Source organism: Gymnoscopelus microlampas (genome assembly GCF_963454915.1).
Source record: "Gymnoscopelus microlampas genome assembly, chromosome: 9".
NCBI lineage: Eukaryota > Metazoa > Chordata > Actinopteri > Myctophiformes > Myctophidae > Gymnoscopelus > Gymnoscopelus microlampas.
This window is the reverse complement of record NC_139946.1, coordinates 4855547-4861475: the sequence shown is the minus strand read 5'-3', so window position 1 is coordinate 4861475 and position 5929 is coordinate 4855547.

The window sequence follows — 5929 nt, the reverse complement described above, 5'->3', positions numbered from 1 at the left end:
ACAATAAGCCTAAATTGTAAGAATTAGTGTAGAGGCAAAAACTGGAGGGTCAACTTCGGTCAACTGAACGGTATACAGGGTTTAAGTGGTTAATGGAATGAAACGGGCTCTGTTGTTTGTCTGAAGATGGGAGCATTTTATTGGACAGTGTGGGAGGGAGGTCAAGCTGAGATAGCATGTGATGGGATGCATCAGGCGGGGGGTCAAGAAAGGACAGTAGCAGCAGGGGGGGGGGGGGGGGGGGGGTCAGTAAATGCCAGTAAATGGTGAGAGGAAGAAGTGAGGTGCTTGAGAAGGAATTCCTTTGTTGGTTTTGTGTTCACGTACATTTCCAGTAACGTTTCAGGGTTAGTTAGCGTGTGTGTGTGTGTGTGTGTGTGTGTGTGTGTGTGTGTGTGTGTGTGTGTGTGTGTGTATGCGTGCACGTGCGTGATTAGTGCATGTGTATAGACATGCGTCCCCTGTGAGCAATGGTGTAAAGTGACTCAGTACATTTACTCAAGTACTGTACTTAAGTACAATTTTGAGGTATTCTGCACAATGAGTTCCTTTTCACCTTTGTATACTCTTACTCAAGTAAACTTTGAACACCGGACTTCTACTTGTAACAGAGTATTTCGACATTGCGGTATTGATACTTTTACTGCAGTAAAAACATGTCAGTACTTCTTCCATCACTGCGGTGGTGGTGGTGGAGGCAGGGTGCTCTGGTGAGGTCAAGAGTCCATGACGTCAGAGTGTGTCTGGTGTTTGACAGCGAGGATATCCTGTTAACAGGTTGTTTACCTGATGGACCGCCAAGCGCCTGAATGGAGGAGAGAAGCATCACGACCCAGGCGATGGATCACCCTGTCTGGGATGTCTGGACCACTGATTCTTAAACTCTTTCATTTCAAAGACCCCCGGGGTTTACTGGAACCATATCAGGCCACGGACCCCCGTAACCTTGAAAGTGTGGAGATGGAAGCAAATTTCCTTGTTCTCCTTTTGCACATCTATAGTGTTTTGTATTTGTTGAAGACGTGTTACTGTCTTATTCATATGTCGATGAATTGATACATAGGACCACAATGATTTTAAGTCCCCAGGACCTTTTTGTGTTATCCTTTAACACATTGACTGCCAGAGTTTATTCAGCGATTTGCGTGTTTTTTTATCTTTTTATTTTGTAATTTTTCATTCAAATAAATTGTCTGGATGCGGTTTTAAACACATACGACAGATCCACCAGCAGAGAGCAGCAAATTGACACCTCGCTGACTCGCTCGACCCCCCCCAAACAGAGTCAAACAGTCAATACGTCATAAACCGGATGTGACGTTTTCGACAATCGCTGATCGGGCTTAAATACGATGTGATACACGACGCCAATGACTGTTCGTCACCCAGACTTAAGAAAATAGAAGTGGAGCTCTCCGTTCGTTTTTTATACCGTGTGAAAAAGCGTGTTTTGGCCGTATTAGCGCATTTTTCAAGCTAAAACCGGAAACCGGAAACGGAAATCGCTGAAATTGCTTCCGGGTGAAGCGGAGGTGAGTGGAAAACGAAACTGATCTCGGAATGTAAATAAAACAGCGTGATCGTCTATTAACCAAATTAAACATTAGGACGCAGATCTGCGTCCTAGATTATTCTGGCAGCCCACGGTTTTATCTATTAGGATGCAAATCTGCGTCCATGGCAGCTTATGTGCTAATTGTGTGGCTGGCTGTACCACATGCTGTTTACATGTATGACTAATAACGTATTCAATCAATCAATCAAAACCTGTATTGGTCCATTTGGTTCCATTTTGCACACTCTCGGAGTTACGGATCATTTGGCTGGGGACCCCCTGGAACCCTCTCAAGGACCCCTGGGGGTCGACGGACCCATGCACTTTGAGAACCACTGATCCAGACCGCAGCCTGAGCCTGGCCTCTCCAAAGGAGAGACGGAAGTCCATAGATGTGTTTCCAGTATTTGATCTATGGCATATCAAGTCAAATCAGTGAAATCGGATATGTGAAAATATAGATTTTCTGTGTGCCCGTTTAGGACTTTTGTCATATTTTGTCTTAAAGGGATATTTCACTTTCAAAAAAACTTTTGGTGATTTTATCATCTACTCAAGCCTTTGTGAGCCCCCCAGACAGTTTATAAGTTGCTCGATTCAGTATTTAGATACTTGATATTCATTTTATCAGACACGCCCCCTTCCTATACAAACCCATTGTAACTTCAAACTCCATTTTAACCATGTTAGATTCATCAAAAACACCTGTCCTTGGTTCTGGTGACTCACCCTGCCCTCCTAATGCGTGAGGGGGCCGTGTTTTTCCGAGAATTATTTTCATTTATTTTATTTTATTTTTTTTATTGTATTTTATTTTTTTCATTTTCCCCCAAAAATATAAAAAATAAATGAAAAAAATAATTGAAAAAACACGGCCCCCTCACGTATTAGGAGGGCAGGGTGAGTCACCAGAACCAAGGACGGGTGTTTTTGATGAATCTAACATGTTAAAAATGTAGTTTGAAGTTACAATGGGTTTGTATAGGAAAGGGGCGTGTCTGATAAAATGAATATCTAATATCTAAATATTGAAAAACTATTATATAAATATTAAATATTAAAAACTGTCTGTGGTGTTCACAAAAGCCTGAGTAGACGATAAAATCACCAAAAGTTTTTTTGAAAGTGAAATATCCCTTTAAGTGGTCGCAGGGATTCGTGCTTTGGGATATTTTTCTTTTCGGACATGTTACCATACAAGCTAGCATACAGACAAATTGTTTTGGACAACAACTCCTGAAGGAGTTCATACACAACCCCTTTTTTGATTACCGTATAGTTCATCTGTGAGAAAGACAAGGGAGAGTTTGCTTAAATATTTGGTGAACAAAAATTATAACCAGGCATCATAAATAACAAGAAGACAAAAGAATCCCCCCTTTGAACAGCATGCACTTCATCGAAAATATGTTTTCAGTGACGGACGACTTATTTTTGGTTAAGACCTGGTCACACGTTTTCCATAAACTCAGCGGATCTTCTATTGCTACTTGTTTGTTCGCGAGGCCTTTTACTGCTCGGTAATGTTTGTCAGATTAGAATCAGCTGGGGAAGAGATGCGGATGGTCCACACATGGAGAGACATGTGATGTGCCCTGTGTTCAGCATGGTGGGATGGAGGAGAAAGGAGTCTTTCATTCTCTCTTCCCTTCCTCTCTCTCTCTCTCTCTCCCACTTTATCTCTCTCTCTATCAATCTTTATCTCGCAGAGCGGCTGGCAAATATGCATGTGGCTGACGCTAAAAACAAAACGGGAACTGCTGACGAAGGCTATAAATACTAAATCGTGTTTATTTGCTCGGCGCATTCAAAACAGTAACCCTATAACTATTTTGTGCCTAATAGGCGAACATTTTGGCAAACAAATAGCAGATCTAGAAGCTCTCTCTCACACGCGCACACACACACACACACACACACACACACACACACACACACACACACACACACACACACACACACACACACACACACACACACACACACACACACACACACACACACACACACACACACAGCGTGTAGGTTGTCTATATCCTGCGAAATTTGGTGTAGAGGAAAAAAAGGAGGGGACCAAGTACAGACCCCTTGGGAGACCCCGGACAATGAATATACTACGGTTTTTAGTGGTTAAAGGGATAGTTCACCCTCAAAATGATTCTTTTTCTATGGATTAGTCACCCCATGGAGACTTGAATACATGGATATTTTTCTGTTTTTGTCGCATTCCATTCCTAAGCCAATAATTTGATAACCTTGCAGCAGTTCCGGTAGGAGACACAAAGAGTCTCTTTTGTGTCTCCTACCGGAACCACTGGCCACCGGTCCACTGGTCATCAAATTATTGGCTTAGGAATGCGACAAAAACTAAAAAAATATCCATGAATTCAAGTCTCCATGGGGTGACTAATCGATAGAATTTTGTTTTTGTTTGGGTGAACTATCCCTTTAAAAAGCATCTTTGTGCGGTGCAGTTCCGGAGTCATGAGACGTGTTATTCCTGATTGACACTGTAGTGTGAAAAACACCAACATTATACCCCCCCCCCCCCACACACACACACACACACACACACACAATATTTCCCTCTCTCTCTCTCTGTCTCTGCTCTCTAAATGCATCTGTCAGGGGGTCCCCCGCCCCGTCGTGGCCCCGGGGGCCCTTAGAACAGCATCGACTGTGGGGAGGTACCGGGAACGGCTCAGATCTGTCACTCAACTCACGCATGGGGTCCCTCCCCGTGCGCACCAGAAAAAACGATGTGCACACAGCCATGTCCTCTCTCTCTCTCTCCACACACACACACACACACACACACACACACACACACACACACACACACACACACACACACACACACACACACACACACACACACACACACACACACACACACACACACACAGCCATGTCCTCTCTCTCTCCCATAACACCTGGTTCAGCTTTGCTGTGAGGTCAGAGGTGACGGGGTAGATGGGATCATTATCATAGGTCATACGCCAGGCAGGCAGGGAGGACGTCGAAAAGATACCGTTTCTGTCGGCCAAGAAACCTCCTATCTTCGTTAAAAAAAAAAATAATAATTATCCCACGATTTTGTAACCCCATTTTTTTACACCCAGTGCCAATTGTCTATGTAATCCTGGGCGCTACCTTCCCTCTGCCAACCTAGGGAGGCCAGGGCCGAGCTCATGCCTCCTTCAATGCATGAGAGCCAACTGACCTTCTTATCAGTGGCGTGCACAGACATTTTGAGGGGCAGGTGCTCAAGTAAATTATACTTTTTTTTGTTGACTTGGTCTGCTCTTTTTTCCCTCTACACCTATACCTCTTTGCCAAAAATAGCCGATCTACAAGCCCACAACGCCTCGCAGCGCGAGGCGTTGTGGGCTTGTAGATCTGCTATTTTTGGCTAAAGTTCTCCTCAAAAAAGGGATGCTAGGTTTCGAGTGGTTATGGTAAAAAGAAAAATCATATCACATAAAGAATTGCCGGACCCCCTGTAGTAACTCTGAGGACCCCCTATGGGTCCCGGACCCCCTGTTGAAGACCCCTGCTGTAAACTGGAAAAAAAACACGTTTTTTTTTTTTTTTTTTTTTCAAAAGGGCACTTCTGGTCAAGAGGGCAAAGGGCAGGTGCTCTAGCACCACCTAGAGTCTATTTGTGCACGTCCTTGCTTCTTATCACCTGACAGGGGAGAGTTTCCCTGGTTGGACGTAGCGCGTGGAAGGAACACGTTATTCCAACCAGTTCCCTTCCCCTCCATCAGGCGCCCCGGCTGGCCAGGGGGAGGCAGTACAGTGACCAGGATTATTACATGTTTTTGTGAGGGTATTAACTACCCTAGGAGACACGGGGAGAACATGCAAACTCCACACAGAAAGGCCCTTTCGCCAACCCCACCTAGGGTATGGACACTGATGACGCGGAGGAGAGAACACGCCCCCCAGCGCCCACAGCGTCCCCTGCGGGAATCGAACCCAGGACCTTCTAGCTGTGAGGCGACAGCGCTACTGACTGCTATCTCCGTTTTTCAACGTTGTATGTTGTTTTGGTCTTTCATAAAATGAACGCCCTCCGTCATAGAAGGGTGTCGCACATAGGAAATGTGAAAGTAGCTGGTCTACAAGCTTGTAGATCGGCTATTTTCACTATTCTAACCCATTAAGATTTCTTTGGCCTCGGAGACGCGCTATGGGCTTGTAGATCTGCTATTTTTTAAAAATCGTTTAGTGCGTGGCGGCAGTGGCCGGTAGAGCGGCCGGATGGGAACCGCAAGGTTTCCAGTTCGATCCCGGGCTCCCCCAGAGCTAGTGTCGAAGTGTCCTTGAGCAAGACGCTGAACCCCTAATTTCCTCCTCCATCGGTGTATG